Below are 20,874 nucleotides of genomic sequence, written 5' to 3'. Positions count from 1 at the left end.
GGCACAATTCACAGCAGCTTTAACAAACTGCAGTTCCCAGGATTCCTGGGGGGCAGATATGCTTTAAATGTACTGTGCGGCTGCAGCCAGGCTTAAAAAAACAAACAGCAAGTTTCTATTGCCAAAAAAGAAAAAGAAATGACTGGGCTGGGGTGTGGGACAAATGCCGCTTCTTAGACCTGCACTGACTAATTATGAAACACAGTTTTTTGCAGAGACTTTGATTATTTTTTTTAACAGGTTCATCATAAGGTTTGCTGAAACTTAGGTTCTTAGCATTTAGCTCTGAGGCTAAATGCACTTAAGAGAAAAGAATTAGCCCAAATCACTGCTTGTTGAATGCAATGCAACGATCTCTCGAAAATCTATTACTGTATGCAACAATCAATTTCAGCTTTGTTGTTTGCATTAAAATAAAGCTGCATTGCTAAGAATGCTTACTTGAAAGTTACGGAAACTTACTTCAGAGCAGGTATGTTCAGGATGGTAACATTAATGTAAAATATTTTCCCTTAAGAAACCTAAAGCACACCTTCCCCTACTCAAACAAACAAAAACCCACGCACTTTTCAACCTCTGTGGCTTTTCTGGCAGCGACGATCCCACTACAACATCAAAGAGAATATACGCTCGAAGACCCTCTTTTGTTTTTTCTATACCAAACACGACCACCCGCCTTAAATTTAGGAGCCGCACAGATCTTTAACGGGACGGCGAGGGGGGAAACCCAAAAAAGAATTAAAAAACACTCAAATATGGATAGGGTTGTTTTTTAAAAAAACAACAACAACGAACAATTTCGAGGAGAAAAGCCCTGGCCGCTTATCATGGTGGCACGTTTTTCTGCTCTCCGTGTCTCCTGAAGGACAAAACAGCACTTGGAGCAAAAACCTCTCTCTGTAAAACTGCGAGTCGAAAGGCCCTGCGGGGATAAAGCCGCTGCGCCTCCGCCGCCCAGCTAGCGCGCAGCAGCCTGGGCGCTTGGATATCCCGGACAGGAAACATCCTGGGGGAAAAGAATGGAGATGCTGCTTCTGCGCGGGGACATGTCCTGCCTTCAAAATCTCAAAGTCCAGGGGGGGGGGGCAGATCCACAACACCATACTTTTAGAACCAGTGTTTATTTTCTTTTTTTAAAAAATGTTTAGAGGTACTCTCATTTAGACTCGATAAAATCAGCATTTTATTGTTCAAATCGGGGAAAATAAATACAGTAAATGAACAAAAGTACAAAGATTCACAAAATGTCTAGGGTGCGTCCCCCCCAGAAAAAAGCACTGTTTAGAACACATTCAAGCCTTAGTTCACCAGCAATTTCTCAGAAAGATAATTTTTTTAAAGGAAGATATGACCAGGGCTCCTGAATAAACAAAGCTCCTGAGATACTCCCACCCTGGCTGAAGCCTAATCTATAATTTTTTGATTTTGAGCATCTGCAAGAACAGGCAGCATTATTCCATAAGATGCCAAGGTATGAATGAGCCCAGTCTCAAGTTTCAGAAGTTGCTAAAATAGTAATAATGATATTGATCTAATACTTACATCCTGCTTCCCCCCCCCCCAAGAAAAAAACAGAATTCTAAGCTTCTTGCGATAAAATAAAACCCCACAAAATACATTGACAACCATCAGAAAATATCAACATTGTAAGAACAGAAATCCAAAATTGACAAAACTAACAAACAACACCCAGAAAAAACAAAGTGAAGGCAAAGAGAAAGGAAAATAATTCTAACATATTCATAATAAGTGGACAATGTTTTTCAGCTGAAGGCCTTCCTAAAAACTCAGATTTGGGCCGAATCCCTAAACCCGAAAACCATAAAGGCTTGGTGAATTTAAATAGGAAGCAGACTCCATGGGCTGTGCCATCATAGAGAAGGCACTACAGTGGTACCTCCAGTTAAGAACTTAATTCGTTCCGGAGGTCCGTTCTTAACCTGAAACTGTTCTTAACCTGAAGCACCACTTTAGCTAATGGGGCCTCCCGCCGCCACCGCGCCACCGGAGCACAATTTCTGTTCTCATCCTGAGGTAAAGTTCTTAACTTTACTATTTCTGGGTTAGCGGAATCTGTAACCTGAAGCGTCTGTAACCCGAGGTACCACTGTATTTGTAACTGCTTGCTGGCCCTTAGACAGCCACTCTCTGCCCCCTCTGTGTTATCAGCTTTGCTGCCCTCCACACATTAGGGGTTGGACTTCTGCAGCAGGGGGCTTCTATACTCATGTTAGTAAATCAAGTAGGAATCCCACATGAGCAGAGAAAAGGTTCTGATGAAGAAGTTGGGCCCCAATGCAGGAGGTAGTGGTGATGTGACAGAGGGCCGTCTTAAGCATCTCTGGCGCCGTGGTGCAAAGATCCCTCCTGTGCCCCCCCCCCCACTGCAACTCCAAAACAACGGAGGGTGCGATGGAAAATGTCCTCTGTCTCCCCCACTGCCCAGATCCCCAGCATGGTGGTGGCGATCAAGCAGGAAAACATGTTGGTGGACATGCTCTCCGGTGTCAGGGCGCCTGAGAAGCCTGGGAAGGCTGCACGCCGTCTTTCGCCAGGAAGCAGGAGGAGGACAACAACCGGGAGCAGAGCCATCTTTAGCAGATGCAGAGGCTTGGGAGGGAAGCTGTGCACCCACCAGCCATATAGTTGGTGGGGCGTAGCTGGCGGGCATGCAGGAAAAGGGGAGGCTGTCGGCAAAGTCGCGCAGCTCCCCCACTTGCTAGAGCGCCCCTGAGAGGCCAGCGCCCTGGCGCAACAAACCACTAAGACCAATGGGAACGACAGCTCTGGGCAGGGCTGTCACAACACCTTTTCCTGCCTGAAGACAGGATGGCACCCACTTGGTGTTCTGTAAACAGAAGGTAACCAGACTGCCAGCTGAATCTTATGTCAACACTGGTGATAGGGCAGCATCTCCCACCACACCTGAGAGTAGCAGGTTAATTTAGATGAAATTAGGATTACCTTAGGAAAAAATAGGATAGGCCATGTGGCACATGCCACTCTGTCCTCCATGTCCTACCACTGCTCCTTGCCCTGCAGCACCTGAACCATCTCACCCTGCCCAATGGTAGAGCTGGCCTGTGAATAGGTCTAGTTTTGTACCTGGAGCAGGCAGAAAGAAACCAAGAAATACGTATAAAATGAATTAACACAAACCACAAAAAAATTATTTGGCAGTTATCCTGTATTTGGATAACCTTATCAGGTTTACAATTCTGCAGCTTCTCAGTTCTAAAAGCTCAACATTCATTCAGGTTAGCAATATACCAGCAGCATCAAATGACAGAAGGTCCTCCAGAGGACTTGTCTACTGGGTATTCCCCTTGATTTGCTTACACAAAGCTTATGTGGAGTTTAGATTACATCTGGTCTTTATTTGGCGTTTGTTCTGATTTGTTTGCTGGGAGGTTGTATTTGTGTGGCAGTTATACATCTTCCCATTAATCATTCATTCATCTAACATTTCTCAGTGGGTTTCCCTGTTGCTTTCCTAACTGCAAAAAACCCATTGCTGTTTTTTTAAGTGGGTTTGAGGTGCTAGGACAAGAACACCTTAACCGTACAAACCTACATTTGCACTTGATTCCCTCCCACAAAATACTGACCAATTTGGAGGTGACCAGAAAATATAAACAGCCATGGATATATAATATATAATATGTAAACACCCAGGGATGGTGCCTTGAGCTGAAACTGCTCATAACCCTGTTTTCTCAAGAGAGCATTATGTGCTGAGGTGGGATGTATTGCGGTCACAGTGAGCTGCAAATAACTGCACAGGTTCCCCCTCATCCACCACAGCTTTAGGCGGTCAGGTTGCACACCCAGCGGAAAAAACAAGCATTTGGTCTGATTGGGTGCAGCGTATTTGTGGGCTCAGAATGGTCAGAAATATGCAACCATCATCCTATGCAAGTCTGTTCAGAAGTAATTCCCACTGAACTGAAATGAACTTTCTCTTAATTCAGTGTGTTGATTGCAGCAGCCTTACAGCCCAATCCAATGTATTTTTACCCTGGAGTAACGCCTACTGTGCTACTCCTAGGTGAGCATGCAACACTTTACTAGACATGTCTCAAATTGCTGTTTTGATCGGTACTTGCTAAAGACCTCTGTGTGGTCCCTGCACCTTGCATAGTGTTTCTACAATGAAGAAGGTTTTAAACAACACACACAAAAGTGGGGCTTTCTTCTGAATTGCATTGTGTGTTTAGGGTGGTAGCTTTAAAGTCCAATGCTATGCATGTTTACTCAGAAGTAATTCTCTCTTGTTCAAACATCACAGTTTTAATATGTTGTGGGTCTGTAATGCATAACTGCTAAAATCTTAACCTGAAGTGGACTGTAAGATTTGTGTCTGACAAAACCCAGGTTTTCAGAATTATGCTGGCTGGTAACCTAGGATCTCTGTGTGTATCCTTTCAGAAAGAAGAACATGTGATGTTGAAGTAGCAGCTAACAGACAGGCACCCTGCAGTACCATAAGTATTAGGGTGTCACCTAGTGGCACCATGAGAAAGACGAAGATTCTGATGCAGTGTGCATGTGGAGAGGGAAGGGATGTGATCTGTGCCCATTGTTTTGCAATTATGTAGATCCTAGCGTTATCCCCGACTATTCTACACGGGAATCATGGAACCAATTTTGATGCCACAGGGAATCTGGCACATAATATACACAATGCAAAAACATGCCAAGTTTTTTAAAGTGTCAATGCACATGCACAGAGACTGCTGGTATGTTATAACAGCTGAAAATGCATTTACCTGCATTAGTGCAATGGCATACTGCAGACCCTTGCCTAGAGGTGTCCTGAGCAGTGTCAACTCTTTATGCACCTATGGAGGGCTCTCTTTTACTCTGATGTGGAATGAGAATGTGAAAAGGGATTTTGGATGTCAAACTGGAAGTTTCAGCAGAATCCAGAAAAAATAGTTCAGGGCTGAAATCCTAAACACACTTACGAGGGAGTAAACCCCAAGTGAACATAATAGGAACTTTATTCTGAGTAAACATATGCACAGGATTGTACTATAAATCAGATGAAACTAATCTAGATTGGAATCAAATGATTCTTCCCATTTTAACATGGAAAGTGTGGGTTGGGAGAAATTCTTCTTCACAAGAACAGTATAATTCAGGGTCATCTACTGAAACTGATTGGCACTAAGTCAGGGCAAGCAAAAGGAAGAACTTCATTGCACATAGTTTATTGCTGCATGATATATAATTCATTGCCACAGATATAACTACAGTACTGCCATTACCATAGATTAGTTTTAAGGGTTTAGAAAAATTATTTGAGAACAAGAATTTTATTTTTTACTAATAGTTATTATCAATAGCAGCAAAAAAAATGGAGCCTCCCTAATCAGACCTAGTATATCTTTGTTTGCTGCACATATCATGCATCTCCATCATGCCTTCCATATGAGCTCCTCCATATGAGCTAAAAAACTGGGTGGAGTCAGCAACCTTTGTGCTGATCCAATTTAAAATAAAATTTAATATTTCCAACCAATTCTTAATGTTCTCAGTCTGGTGCAGTTGAGTAGGGTATCATTCTTTTGATGCTTACTTCCTTTTCAGTGCTAAAACAGTAAGCCAATGCAAGATGTGGCTATGTCCTCAGTACTGAAGCATTTCAAGATTATAGCTGTTCTAAGGCAGTTAACAATATACAATTTTATCAATAATCAATTCAAATTACAGTCAATAAGGCTGGTACAATGCTATTCAACAGCGACCAACAAAAAACTCCAGCAGCAGCATATATATGGTAAAACCTTCAATTAAAAGCCACAGAAAGCAAATGAGTTTTTAAAACTTTCTTAAAAGCTTGAACTGATGGAGCCAGTCACACATGTATTGAAAGGACTCCCCCCCCCCCCGAGAATACAACCTCCACAGAGTTTGCCAGCCCAGAGATTTTATGTCCCAAGAAATGAAGAAGCATGGTGACTGCTTTTAGTGATAGGAGTGGAAAGATGAAACTAGAGTGGGCACAGTCTAGAGAACTGCACGACTAAAAGCCCAGTGGGTACATGACTCCCATTCTCTCCCCTACCCCACAACAAAGAGCAGCTCCTCACACCACTTGTGGTAACATTTCATTTGGGGATTTTTTTTTGCAGGTGAGTTTGCAGTATGCAGGCAATTAAGAGTTACACATCCCACAATGGTCTATTGATTTTATTATTATTATTATTATTGCTTTTAACCGGTTTTTAAACTTTTTGTGATTTTATTGCTTGATTTTATGTTTTTATATTGTTGTAAACTGCTGTGGTGTGTTTTTATGATACAGTGCTACATATATATGTATATGTATATATTATAAATAAACAAATAAATATGGCAAAGAAGTCTCCTGCTTCCCATAGAGATGGGAGCATTTACAGGGTGGAGTTGTCGTGGAGTGGAAAGCACTAGAGACTTATGGTGCCTATCTGCAGACGTGCAGTTTGAGCAGCCATAGGAGTGCAGAAGGCATTGCACAGCCAGGCTGTGCTAATCCTAAAGGCACAAAAGTCCCATGCCTTAAGGACTCAAACAAGTCATCCTTCTCTCTAAATAGAGTTTGCAATAAAAAATTAAAAACATTAGCAGATGCACCCAACGGGCTGCCTAGCAAAATGCTGAAAATCACCAGCTGTTTGTACTGGCTTTTTCTCATTACCACCATGTGTCAAAGTTGTTGAGAGAATGGGCCTTAACTCTATGATTCTGCAGTCCTAACTGCAATGCATAAGCTGAAGAACCAACAGCCAGAACAAGCTGTAAGAAGAAAGCCCCCAGAACTCACCATCTTGCAATGAGGATACAAGTCTCTTATTCTTCCTCCTGATGTTCCATTGCTATTGCATGAATGTTACAGGATGTTTACAAGCAAACTGGTACATAGTCTACCATTTTATATTTTATTTAAATTGTGGCTTTGCCCATACCAGCAGTGTTCGGATGGCCCGAGACAAAAATTTCCTACTGCCTACTCTGCCAACCACTCAGGATGTGGTCAGCTCAACAAAAATCTCATTTTCGGTGTCTGATTCATATCACATACCTTGTGGATACCTGCAAGAGCATTTTCTCATGGGGTACACAGACAGGGCAACCTAGATATGCCCTAAGACTTCAGCCACCTGCTCTGACTTTTGTTGGGAGAAAAAACAGCAAGCACTTCACAAGGAACGTGACCAAGTTATTCTCAGAGTGCAATTCAGCTGTGGACTTGCAGTCGCCTGATACAACTGAACTAGACCAGAACATAGTGGAATTTGGCTGATTGAGATGCCTTCAGAGGCATTGACATCAGCTGGAAACTGCTGAATTCCATTCATTTCAGCAACAGAAGCAAGGAGTGTAGAAGCTGAAACAGATTCATGTGTGTGTGTATCAGCAGCAGACTTCCAGTTTGAAGTCTGAAGCTCCAACAACTTTTCTAGAGTGTGATTTGGTTGTGCCACCCATAACTGTGTTTGACATAATTAGTGCTGATCAGCAGACAGCATTTGGGAGAGTTGGCCCAGGGGTGTTGGGATTAGTTGGGGATTCATACCAGGAGCCTCCTGGTCTGTGCCCCTTGAGCCTACAGAGTGGAGGAAGCAGCAACAGTATAGTATAGTTCTCTTGGATCCCAGCATGGTTTTACCTAGGCAGCACACTGGTTCCTTCTGACTTGACCTGGCTGTAAATGCTTCCGGGTCAGGGATGATCAATGCCAGACTTGCTAATTTGGTGGTCTAATCGGGGTTCATATTTTCAGTGCAATGGGGAGCAAAACACAGTTAGTGGGAAAAGATAAGCACACACTCAAGGTAGTAACTTAAAACGAATTCATCGCTTTGGTGATGTATAATTCTTCATCCAAAGTACAATACCCATCTGACCTGAAGATTTGGCCTCCTCCTAGCATCCTCCAGCCCATATAATTACTGAACAGAATTTGTAAGTTCCCTAGCATGACCTAACTTCTAAGTGACCTAGCATCCGAGCACTTAGAAATAAAAGACATAGTTACTTACAGTTGTGGGCCAGGATCCTGTGGCCTTCAGCTGGGTAGGAGCATGTGAAGGACAGGCAGACAGACAGACAAGGATTCTTGAAATACATTTACTGTATATTTATCAGGAACTGGACCAGGAAGATGGAACTTCCCAGTTTTTACAACTATTTCATTACTTCTGTAGGCAAACTCACATAAGATAAGGACCAGCCTACCTCAAGCTGGAACCCTCCAGGTGTTTTGGACCACAACTCCCATTAACCCTACCCAGCATGCCCAAAGCAGGTCTGGACTTGGTCAGTGTCTGGATAGGTGACTACCTGGGAACATAGCTGTCAACTGTCCCTTATTTGGCGGGAAACTCCCTTATCCCAGCGCCGTGTCCTGCTGCTGTCCCTTATTGATGATGTCCCTTAAATTCCCAGGTTTCAAAGGAAGCAGCTCCTCTCCCTCCCTCCCTGCTGGCCAGGGAGGAGGGAGGCTCCAACTGTGTTGCTTGGCTGCCCAGCCTGCCCCCCTCCAGCCTCCTCTCACCAGCCTTGGCCCCCAGGAGCCCCTCCCCGCCGGGACTGGCGGGACCCTCGGGCCCTTCCACCGCCATCCTCCTTGTGGCCGCTGAACTGAGCGTCTCTGCCTAGGGCCTCCCCTCTGCCCGCCGCTGCCACTCCCGCTAGGCCATACTGTGGCTGCGCCACCGAAGGACCCAGATGAGATGGGCAGCCTGGCGCGGCCTATGAATTGCTGAGGAGCCTTGAGAGGAGAGCGAGGGCAACCATAGAGAAAGCAGTTCAGAGAGAGGAGGAGGAGGCGGAGGCGCGGGCAGGTGTTCTAAGGGCTAACCATAGAGGGGGAAAGCGGAGGAAGGACTGAAAGCGCTTCTCCCATAGATTTGTAGTGGTAGACTAGCATAGATGGTCTGATCTGTGGGTTTACTTTGGGTGCTATTTCCCCCCCCCCCACTTCCTCCCGCCCCGCCTGATGGAACTGAGAGCTGCAGATGGAACACGAGAGAAAAGATACAGAACAGCAGCAGCATCTTCGTAGCTTGGACTTCGTTTTGCGCGAAAAGTGGTTGCTGCTTGTAGTTATTTAATTGCAGTGTTTCATCAGCTGGTGTCTTGAGCAGCAACCTCTGGAAACGATGGGCTAAAAACTGGCGCTGCTCTCCAAAATTATCAAAATACCCTTTTAACTTCATATTTCAGCTGGTTGTCTAAAATCCCTTATTTTGGCTGCTGATCCCTTATTTTCAAGGCTGCTGGTCCCTTATTTTCAAATCTGTAAGTTGACAGCTATGCCTGGGAACCACATATATGTTGCCTTGGGGCCCATGCTGGAAGGAAGGCAGGATATAATAAGCAAGTTTTTAAGACAAGCTTTGCAAGAGGTTGGTTGTCAAGATTAAAGGTTTAGAATTTACAGCCACACAGACTCAAGTTGTTAAAATAGGCATCTAATCAAAATTGTAAGTCAGTACACAGTGTGTGTAAGACAGTGGAGCATGTTTACTTGCTTTACTTTATCAGATGTTGTTAGTACCCCAAGGTGGTACTCTGGAAGGCTAGCACAGGAAGACAAGAAACAGGCAACTATTTTTTTCATTCTAGGTTAAAGTTAAACTAGATTTTTAAAGTGCCAGCTTTTCACTAGTTTTGGTCTTAGCAGTGCTGTCATCATGTTACACAAATGGAGATGTGTCTCTATGTATGGCAGGGTTGGAAACCCCCATGTCATGCATAAACACTGCAGTTGTATATGTGGTCAATGCACTCTAGACAGCTACATAAACCAGCCTAAAACACTTACACCACCAGCACAAGCTGAGTATATTTTTCAGACACCGCAAAAACCTTCTGCAGAGGTTTACTGTTTCTTTATGTGAGCTAACATCCATTCTTCTAACCATTACACAAATCCCTAGTAAATGACAGGTTGTTCTTCAAAGACATTGTGTTCCACAAATAGGATTAAGAAAGCTGAAAAGGATATGGACTAGCACCAGGCAGCAGATTAGCGGCAGAAAGAAGAACAAAAATGCTTGTAATTTTGCAGAATCAGCAGCTCCGATTATGAATTTGCTGAGCTGGGATCCATTTCAAGGCCTTTTCGTACATGGGAAAAAACCTCTCCCCATGTTTTGCTGCTGTTGTGTGGGAGACATGGCACATCTGGAAAATTTGCAGTGGCATAACAGCTTTTTAAAAAGTGGGTTAAAATTTATGTATGCATATTCCTCTTATCCCACACATCACTGAGCTTCTCCTGTTGTAAGAGTGCAAGTGCACACCTTCCATTAGACAGCCACACTAAAAATAAAAGCTATGTCAAGAACTCCCTATTTGTCCCTGCCCTGAGTAAGCATCTCTACTCTGCCGCCATGGGCATTGGTGCAGGATAAAACACAACCCTTGAAAGTGGAAAACAAACAAAATCTCTACAGAAAACCAAGATTCTCACTAAAGAATAAAAAGTCAGCAGGAAAAAAGAGTTCTAAGCTGCCTTTCTTTGTACTGGGTAGTATATTTAGGAACTAGTAGCCATACTGAACATCTGCCTTCTAGCAGAGCTCTCTGGGTAGTCATAGAATCAGAGAATTGTAGAGTTGGAAGAGACCATGAAGGTCATATAGTCCAAACCCCTGCAATGCAGAAACATTTCTTGTTTTTTATTTTGTTTTTGCATGTACCGTATTTAGTGCCATGAGTTTGAAGGAACTCTGGAAGTTAATCAGGGAAGCAGTACGATGGATAAATCCATACAGCGTGGAAAGCCTAACCAAGTGAGGTAACTGAAAGTGCTGCATTACATTTTACATATATATATATATGTATATATATATCTGCATTTAGTGCATTGGCTGCCTGTGTCTCATACAGTACACTGGTCAAGAAGCAATAATCAGTGTGGGGGGGTTTCTATTAGAGGTGGCCTTTCCATTAAGCAGAAGGAGACAACCACCTAGAAAGCAAGATGCCTCCAGCTGTTCCTTCTGAGTGTCTCAGCTATTCTCCTCTGCTGCCTCAGGTGTGGTGGAAGACACTATCCTGTCACCAGGGTTGAAGGAAGATTTGACTGCCCTTCTTGCTGGCTTCTGTGCACAGGAGGGAAGGCAGTGCCATCTTGACTTTCATCTCAGGCAGAAAAAAAAATATTGGGCCAGCCCTGATCCCTATTAAGTGTAAATAATCTTGAGATGCTTGTTTAGAAGGGGGTTAAAAACAGAGAAATAAATAATGCTGATAATAATAATAATAAACAAGTGTAAACTCAATGGCCACAGCAGCAGGTGTGTTTGTTTGCTACCATGTAATATTGAAACGGTCCTTAAATCTAGCATAGTGCTTTACTTGTGGGGTTGCTTTTAAAACAACAGCAAAAACACGCAGGCCTCCTGTGTCTTTAGTAACTGGATGAATGCAGAAATTCACTAGATAAAAGCTTTCTTATCCTGGGAATTCAGTGATGGGAAAGCTTCACCTGTTGCATTTCTGCTCACGGCTTTGCTGGTCTTCACTTGGTCCACAGACAGAGATTTCAGAAATAAAGCCCTTCCTGTAATGGGTATTCAATGACGGATAAAGCCTCACCTGTTGGATTTCTGCCTGATCACTGATCCACACCTGGTTCATGGGCCGACTCAACCCATAAAGCTTCTGACAGCTTCACCGGCTGAATTCCTGCTTGTTGCTTCCCTGGTCTACAGCTGGATCTGCAACCTTTTTCAGGCCAGACCATTTATTTAGCGACCCGTGTCAACTGGCTGCTTGGAGGGTTTAAAAAGGATTCGGTGTGGTTGTTTTTAGAGGGTTCAAAGATAGATCTCAGGTGGGTGACATCTGCCATCGCACACCAGCAGGGCTTTCCAGAGAAATGCAAACGAAAGCGCCTTGGCGCCACAGAGCAATAACATTAAATATCTCTTGCTTCGCAGGGCCTCTTCTCAGTGTCAACCTTTCCTGGCTACCTTCTCGCGGGGAGGCGCCCCCCGCCCCTGCCCACTAACTTCTTGTTAGTTTGCCATTGTGTGTTGGGCCGAGAGTGCTGCTAATCCATCACTAATGCGACATTAATAGCCAGCTGCCGCGCACACTTTCCTTCTGGGCTGCCCTGAGGGAGAAGCGCCGCTCTCTCCCCGCGGCCATTCTTTCGCACGTTCGCCCCGGGTCTCCCCGCAGAAAAGCAACCACAGGGGGGTCATTGTGTGGCTTGGAAGAAGCGCTTTGATTCAGCAAATGACTCTTTCCTCCCGCCAGGGCCGAGGCAATCCTGGCTGTGGAAAAGGGGGTCCCTGAAGGGAGGCTGGTCCCTCAAAGGGCGAAATTAATCAAAACCACCAACCTAGCAAACAAAAACTTTGTCGGGCCTGGCGTGTTGTTGTTGTTTTACGCCGCATTTCACCGAGACGCTCTCGGGGATTTCACATCCCGGTTGGAAAAGGAGAAGGGCAAGCAAGGCATTCACCCCTCTTTCCTTGGAGGGAGTGGTATGCCCCAGGGACAGATGTCTTCAGATTTTTTTAACATTTGGGATGCCGCCGATGCCGAAGTTAAATGAAATACCGCAAGGGGGGTGGAGAATTTAAGCAAGCGCACCAGAAGCATGGCAGCAGAGAAGCTCGCGCTCCCGGGGGGGGGGGGTAACGGGGAAACTCAAATAAACTGAGCAAATCATACACACACACAAGGTAAGTGGAAACAGAGCAGAACTTTTTGCAAATGTAAAATTTAGACCTTCTAGCAGCTCACACCAGGTGAGTAAGCGTGCATTCCTTGGAGCTAAAGAGAAATAAGCAAAGAGCACTGCTGAATTAGCTGGTTCCTGGAAGTAATCTGCGACTGCCCAATTGTCGTTTTCTGCCCGGTTGTAGTTTCCTGAAATTTTCTGATTGGCGCCGCAGTTAATGGAAAGAGCAGACTAAAGCTTCTGCGGAATTTCTTTGACTTCCAGAGATTCAGGACCTGAACAAATGAATGCCTTGGCTCTGCAGGAAATGTTTTCAGGTTTATGGTTGGGGAGGGGGCGGAAATAGGCACCGTGATTTCAAATTACTACTTGTAAGATACATGTTTAGGTGAGCAGCTTGTCTGAAATTGCCTCTTCATTTAGATCAGAGGTGGGTGAACTTTGGGTTTGTTGGGTCTACTTTGTTTATTGTTGGGGGTTTTCCTAGATCTCTCCAATATCAACCAACCAGAGCCAGATGCAAAAGACATACAACTTTGTATTAAAGAACAGGGTACCTCTGAGCCTTGGGATTTCATTTTTGTTGGGGTTTGAATTGCACTTACAGCTCTTTCCCACAGAAGTTCAGTCCTAGATAGCTTTTTTATTAATTTCAGCAGCCTAAATGGGGGAGGGGGGTTGTTGTTATTATTGTTAAATGATTGGGTGTCAGAGACACTTGCCAATCTCTTGTAAATCAGTTGGCGGTCTCCCAATAGATCCTGATCTATCCACTGCCTTCTCCTGATTTAAATCAGCTGCCCTGTATTTGACTGCTTCCTCCTCCTGAATAGAACTGTGGCCTAGTGGTAGCTTGCATGGTTCCTTTGTTTTAAGAAAGAAAATTATTGTTTCTGACCACAAAAAGCTTCTTAAGGGGGCAAATCTCAAGGACATATATTTCCTTGTTTGTTTTTTTTACTGTGTTCTGCTTTCCATGTGAGTTAAAAGTTCTGAGGGTTGAATCTTCTGGTGGTTGCTATAACATTTTTGGCACATAGCAACAAACACAGAAGTTAAGGACTATTACTGAGAAGCATGTGTGAGGCTTAATTTGATCCAGGGCTGAATGGCAGAACCTAACTGGATAATGGAGCAGAACCTGACTGGATAATGGGGCACAGCCTAAGTACATGTACAAAACTAACTTAAAAGTCCCTGTAAGCATGTGCAGAATGCACATCCTTACCACAATGCAATGTCAAGAAGCCCCCACACATCTGGGAGTAGGGCAGGAAATACTTCTAGGCAGTCCTGAGCTATATGATCTCTCACACTCACCACACACAGCATTTTTGTTCCTTGCATTAAGCTTACATGTTGTAAAGTTGGGCCAGAACTGTGGCATTGGATTTCTGATTTCTCACTCTGCTTATCATTCCTTGCTCTAACATCTCACCAAGTGATGGAAAGGGTTCCTTTAAACAGTGCACTTTTACTTTTTAAAATGGATTTGCACAGTAACTTTGCACAAGGTAGTTTTGGGTGTGTTTTTCTAGTGCTGTGCTTCTATGACCTGTGACCCTTGGCTGTTGCTTAGTTTGTTTGCCAGCATCAGGGGCTCAGTGCAGTTGCTACAAGGTCACATTCAGTTGGCAGAGCATGAGAATCTTAATCTCTGGATCATGGACCCCATGTTCGGCAATAGATGCCTGCATTGCAGAGGGTTGGACTAGATGACCCTTGTGGCCCCTTCCAACCCTACAATTCTATGATCATTTTTTAATGCACCTGTTTATGAAGAGGTTGAAGGACCTTAGTGATAGAGTCCTCAGCATTTTATTCAGAATTAAATCCAATGGATCTCAATGGGCTTTTACTTCCTAGTAAGCATGCTTAAGGAACGCAGGTGGCGCTGTGGGTTAAAGCCTCAGCGCCTAGGGCTTGCCGATCGAAAGGTCGGCGGTTCGAATCCCTGCAGCAGGGTGCGCTCCCGCTGCTCGGTCCCAGCGCCTGCCAACCTAGCAGTTCGAAAGCACCTCCGGGTGCAAGTAGATAAATAGGGACCGCTTACCAGCGGAAAGGTAAACGGCGTTTCCGTGTGCGGCTCTGGCTCTGGCTCTGGCCAGAGCAGCGATGTCACGCTGGCCACGTGACCCGGAAGTGTCTCCGGACAGCGCTGGCCCCTGGCCTCTTAAGTGAGATGGGCGCACAACCCCAGAGTCTGGCCCGTACGGGCAGGGGTACCTTTACCTTTACCTTTACCTTTAAGCATGCTTAAAGTTACAGCTTAGGTATACTGTGTTGCTGACTATGGCACATGCTATAGCTAATGTATGTGGAATTCACAATGAGGTGGTTTAGGCTGCAATTGGGCAGCCTAAAGTCTGCTGAGTCCCATAGACTTTGGAGGTTGGGAAACAGGTTGGCATAGCAGTTCACCCACAAAACAGTTTTGCAAGAGATGAGACTTGAAACCCAGATTTCTCAGATCAGACCACCACCTTCACTTCATAACCTTTTCACACCCTATCCCAGCTTTTCCACTCTGTATCATGCACACAGAAGCCTTTGCCTACAGAGCATTGGAGCATCGGCACTAAGGTGAAGTATGACACTCCCTTGAGATCCTTGTGCAGACTGAGGCTTCTCTCCCCACTCCCTCAGTTGCTGAAAGTCTTCAACATCAATTCTGAAGCTCCCGTTGCATGGGGGACAGCAATTCATCAAAGCCTCTGCTAGTGTGAAATCGGCTTGGTTGGTGGGTGGAATGTTGCAGGTTCCATGCAGGATGGGAAGTAGGCAACTGCAGTGGCCTTTATCTCTCTGGAGCAGAGAAGTTGGCCTCTCCTCCCGGCCTTGATGGGATGATGGATGGCTTGCATGCAGGGGGCACTAAAAGGGCATTTGTCCTTCAGTGTTCTTTATTTTCGGAGGGCACGTCTGGCAGCCAGTGGAGAGAGCGAAATGAATCCCTTCAGTGTTGTGGCGTTCCCTCCTGCGTGGCTGTCGAAGCCGACAGAGCCTGGGAGAAGGGAAGATGGGACATGGCTCTTTGGGAGGAGAGCCAAGAGGGATGATTGGAGTATTTATGATAAGCTTCCTCCTCATAGTGTGGCTGGGAAGCCTCTCCGGAAAGCGCAGTGTAACACAGGTTATTTTGTACAGTGTTTCCTTTGGCAAGGGGAAGCTTGAAAGGGAGGGAGGAATAGCTGGCTTAGAAGCCAGCCCAATTCTCAGAGACAGGCATACAAAGCTCAAAAGAAGAGGTTGCTGTTTGCAGATCAACAGATTCTTTATCCAGTGGCACCTCCGCAGAGTGTTCAAAACAGAACGTTTCACATGCATCCTCCAACGCTCAGTTGTGGTTGCTGGATAAATACATCAACAAAGAGCCAAAGGAGCAAGCAAGCGGGGCCTTCTATTTATTTTAACAGGCCCTGTAATATATGATTCCTAATTTTCATAATGACTGTTGCCCTTTCATTGAGTAAGTTAGGGAATTCCAAAAAATGGTTTCCCATTGACAGAAGTATTGGGGAAAGTTCATGGTGTTCCTTCTCCTACATCCCAGAGTCATGAAGTACACATATGTTCATGCTGACAAGGAGAAATATAATGTGTGAACTGTGGGTGGCAGATGGAGTTGGCTGGTGGCCATTTCTGTTCTTATACTGGGTGCACAGTTATGTTGTACTTTGTGAACCCCCACATTGTTAAAATAACTACAGAGTCACTTTTTTAAAGCACAAACGAAAACATCACCATTCCACTTCTCTCAGCAGCCCCTACAGTAACTCTCACAGGGCCAAACGACACATTACGTTTAATGTGTGGCACTTAAAATGAACCCAGCATCCAAAGGAGGCTCGATCACGATTGGCACCACAGCACAGAGGGAGGAGTTGTTATTATCTTTAAATTTATTACCTGCCCTTCACTAGCAGGTCCCAGGGTGGGTTATAACAATTTAATATTCAGAATTAAAAACAGTTAGAACAGATTACGCTCCCCCCTAAACATACCATGCTCCCAATTAAAATATCGCTCCCTCCCAGGGTTGCCACATTCAGTCGGGCAAAATAAGACACAGGTTGGGGGGTTGAGACACACCCACCCACCCCCATGAGGCCAGATCCTCCACCACTTTGGGATGGGGTCTCCCTGCATTGACCCTCCCACCTCCCTCACCATCCTGGCCCCGCTCTTCCCCTCAACTCACATAGATGGGCAGGGGCCAGGGGTAGCCGGCTAGCTCCCATGGGCAATTTGAGCCACAGCTTCAGCTTTTCGCCCATGCTGGCATTGGAAGAGACTTGAGCGCAGAGAAAGAGGAGAGGTCAGGTTGGGGTGGTGGAGGGGGCCAAGCAGCGGCAGACCCACACCATGCTAGACTGTCAGGTGCAGGGGGCTGAGGAGAACCAGTGAGAGGGAAGGAGGGGAAGAGGGAGGAAGAGGACGGTCACTCTTTCCCCCTTCTTCTGTTGTCACTCTCGCTGGCCTGGGCTCCTCATCAGCCGCACCAACAGTGACACAACCGCCATTTTGGGCCAGCCGAGCTTGAATATGGGGAAAAGGCTTGAAGTCCAAACAGGACAAGGACACTTTTTAAATATATATAATATTTTTTATTAAATTTTCCAAATATTTTTAAACATGACATACATCTTATATATAATACATAAAGACCAATTGACCATCTCAGCCTTAGACTTCCCTTCTCCTTGACTAATGGTTTTCTTATTTATGCTCTAATACTGCATTTTTTTGTTATTATTATTATTATTTTCATCCTTAAATCCTCTTCTTAAATAAATCAATTAAAAATCAAACTTTAAAATCTTGATGGAGGGTGCCCGGAATTGCTATTTTAGAAATACATAAAATGCAGTCACACATTTAATGTAATGTGTAGTTTGGCCTATCAGTTCACTAAGATTCTGTTCTCTTAAAAGTAAGTGGAATGAATATATTGGTCAGACCAACAGAAAAGTCTACCAAATTGCAAGGAGCAATTGCCACTCCCAGCCTCCCTCACCCTCCCACCCACTCCAAGGCCAAAACATATAGGTTATCATCACAGTAGAAGCCATTCACCACCTGTCCAGGAGTAATAAAGGGACCCCTGACCATTAGGTCCAGTCGCAGATAACTCTGGGGTTGCGGTGCTCATCTCACTTTATTGGCCGAGGGAGCCGGCGTACAACTTCCGGGTCATGTGGCCAGCATGACTAAGCCACTTCTGGCGAACCAGAGCAGCGCACGGAAACACCATTTACCTTACTACTGGAGCGGTACCTATTTATCTACTTGCACTTTGATGTGCTGGAGCTCACCCCGTCGCGGGGATTCGAACCACCAACCTTCTGATCGGCAAGCCCTAGGCCAGGGATCAGCAAACTTTTTCTGGCAGGGGCCGGTCCACTGTCCCTCAGACCTTGTGGGGGGCCGGACTATATTTTGAAGCGGGGAAAAAAGAATGAATTCCTATGCCCCACAAATAACCCAGAGATGCATTTTAAATAAAAGCACACATTCTACTCATGTAAAAACACGCTGATTCCTGGACTGTCCATGGGCCAGATTTAGAAGGCAATTGGGCCAGATGCGGCCCCCAGGCCTTAGTTTGCCTACCCATGCCCTAGGCTCTGTGGCTTAACCCACAGCACCACTCTCGCTGGAGTAATAAGCATAATCTAACTCCACATTTCTTACTTGCTGGGGACAGAGTGGGAGGAATGGAAGATGCTGCATACTAGTGACCTCTACTGGCACAAGTATAATTATTCAAATAATGCAAATACAGCAGTAGAAACAGAAAGTGCTTGAGGAATTCAGTCTGCAGATTTTTCTACCTGATCTGTATCTCTTGGCCTAATATGCAGATTGGAGCTTAGCTACCCACCAAATATTGGAATGAATATTTGTGCTGATGAGTGTTTTATTTATTAAATAGATTTCTGGACTGACATTCACCAAACATGGCCACAGGACAGTTTGCAATAAAAGAAAAGCAATAAGAAACATAATATTGTACATTATAAGCAGAAACATTAAAAATAATTATCATACAGCACATAAAAAAACATAATTAGCAGCATCACAACATAAAAAATGACATCAGCCTTTAAATACCTGTTTTTTAAAGTGAGTTTTTACCTGGTTTCTGGTGAATATAGTCTACACGTTGAGGAAGGTTGGTTTAAACATTTAAAATAATGCATTTAGAATCATATTTTGAAATAAACATACCTATACGTTTAAATCGTATTTTGAGAGAAAATACACATTTAAATTTGCATCAAAGTATGTATTTACATACCTGCTTTTGAGAGGAAGTTAAAAAGAAATTTGCAGACTGTTGCAACATGCAAAAATACACATATAAACCCATTCCTACTATATGCATAGCACCCCTGTCTGTTTATTTGCCATGGATTAAATAGAAGTTCTTTAGCTTGTTTGTTGCACAACCTTGCCTTTTTATTCTTTGAGAAGAATCAAAGAGAAGAAGCAGAGTTGGAGGTTATCTAAGTCATTTTCAGAAGACCTTGACTTGGTTTCATCAGGAGGTGGTTAGATCCCAGACATTGTTTCTAGATGCTCCTTTAAGCACTTGGGAAGTGAAAATTGCCAGGGGCGGATCAGCTTATCAGTACATATTGGACAAACAGTTTACTTCTGGGGCCCTTTCTTGCGTATGCTTGCCACCTTTTTCCTGCAGAAACTCCTTTGCCTTTAACACCTGCGTTCCCAGCAAACATTTAAGAGAGTGAAGCATTTCTAGAAATGGCTAGCTAGGTGAGGTGGAGCTGCCATTCTAAGTTCCTGGCAGGAGGGTCTCTATTATTTACCTGCACGAAGGGTGGATTGGTGCAAATGCACCTGCTGGAATGCCAAATTGGTGGCACTGATGTGTTTGCCAGGCGGAGGGCCTTCTCAGTGGTGGTGCCCGCCCTGTGGAATTCCCTCCCATCAGATGTCAAGGAAATGAACAACTATCTGACTTTTAGAAGACATCTGAAGGCAGCCTTGTTTAGGGAAGTTTTTGATGTTTGATGTTTTATTGTGTTTTTAATATTCTGTTGGGAGCTGCTCAGAGTGGCAGGGGAAACCCAGCAAGATGGGCGGGGTATTATTATTATTATTATTATTTATTAGCACTCTACTGACCTCCTCACCTTGCTTCTTCCCAGTAAGCCAAGAGCACCCCACCTGCCAGGAATCTAGCATAACCAATCCACTTCACCCAGCAAGCTGCCTTTGAGCATTTCTCATCACTACATCTTGGGGGAAAAACTTTGCCTGTGTTGCAGGTCAGTTTTATTTATTTATTATTACATCTGTATCCCGCCTTTTCTCCAAGGAAGTCATTTTATCCTCACAGCAACCCTGTGAGGTAGGCTAGGTTAAGTGATAAGGAAGGACCCAAGGTTTCACGGCTGAGTAGAGATTTGAACCCTGGTCTCCCAGGTTCAACGTTCTAACTGCTGCACCACACTGACGCTTTCATCAAAAGAAAACAATTTGCTAGTGTTTGAAAACAGTTGCTCCCTTGTTGCCCTGCCGTAACCCCCCCCCCCCCCCGCACTCAAATATTAAATATAAAGAAACAGATTAGGGCCAGAGAGCAGATCATCCTGCGCTGTGTTTGTAGGGTGCTTCTAGACATGGGGGTGTTGTCTGATAGGTGCTACACATGCATACAATTTTTTTCAAAACACTCAAACGTTGTTGGCATCAAAATGCTGGCCTGTATTTTCCCCCATTTAATCTTTCTTTATCCTTTTCAAGGGAAATCCGAGGGTGGTGGAAAACCTGTTTCCAGTGACTCATTTGTGATACCTAAACAGCCTGTTTGCAACTTAAAACTGCTCTTTTTTAAATTAAGTAGCTAAGACAGAAGGGAGAAAATAAGAAAATGAGAAATCTAAAGTAGTAAGCAAAAAAAAGGAAAAGAAAGAAAAAACTGAAGAAAGATGGAGGGTAAAATAAAAGGACTTCTGGCTCTCTGCAGCTATCTGTACATATGTATGTGCTTTAGCTTCTTTCCAATTATATGTTTCCAATTATATTTTCGAGCTAAAGCGAACCAGCACGCGCTGATTGGAGACAGCGTCCAGGAAGAGCCGACTTCACCAAGGGCTGTGCCAAGTGACCGGCACCCCCTTCTTTCGAATCCGGGGGTGCATTATGGACACCGC

The 20,874-nt window shown here is 44.5% G+C and overlaps 1 protein-coding gene across 1 annotated transcript in view; it reads left to right on the top strand.

Moving 5' to 3' along the window:
* The first annotated feature begins 19,861 nt into the window (after nucleotides 1-19,861).
* INAVA (innate immunity activator) overlaps nucleotides 19,862-20,874 on the top strand; it is a 33,334-nt gene continuing 32,321 nt past the window's right edge. The window contains exon 1 of the mRNA XM_079980361.1: nucleotides 19,862-19,986. The gene's annotated coding sequence lies outside the window, so the exon portion shown is untranslated. The remainder of the gene's footprint in view (nucleotides 19,987-20,874) is intronic.

The sequence above is a fragment of the Podarcis cretensis genome, assembly GCF_951804945.1.
Source record: "Podarcis cretensis genome assembly, chromosome: 6".
Classification (NCBI taxonomy): Eukaryota; Metazoa; Chordata; class Lepidosauria; order Squamata; family Lacertidae; genus Podarcis; species Podarcis cretensis.
Note: the sequence above shows the minus strand (reverse complement) of the source record. Positions and strands in the feature narration are given on the sequence as shown.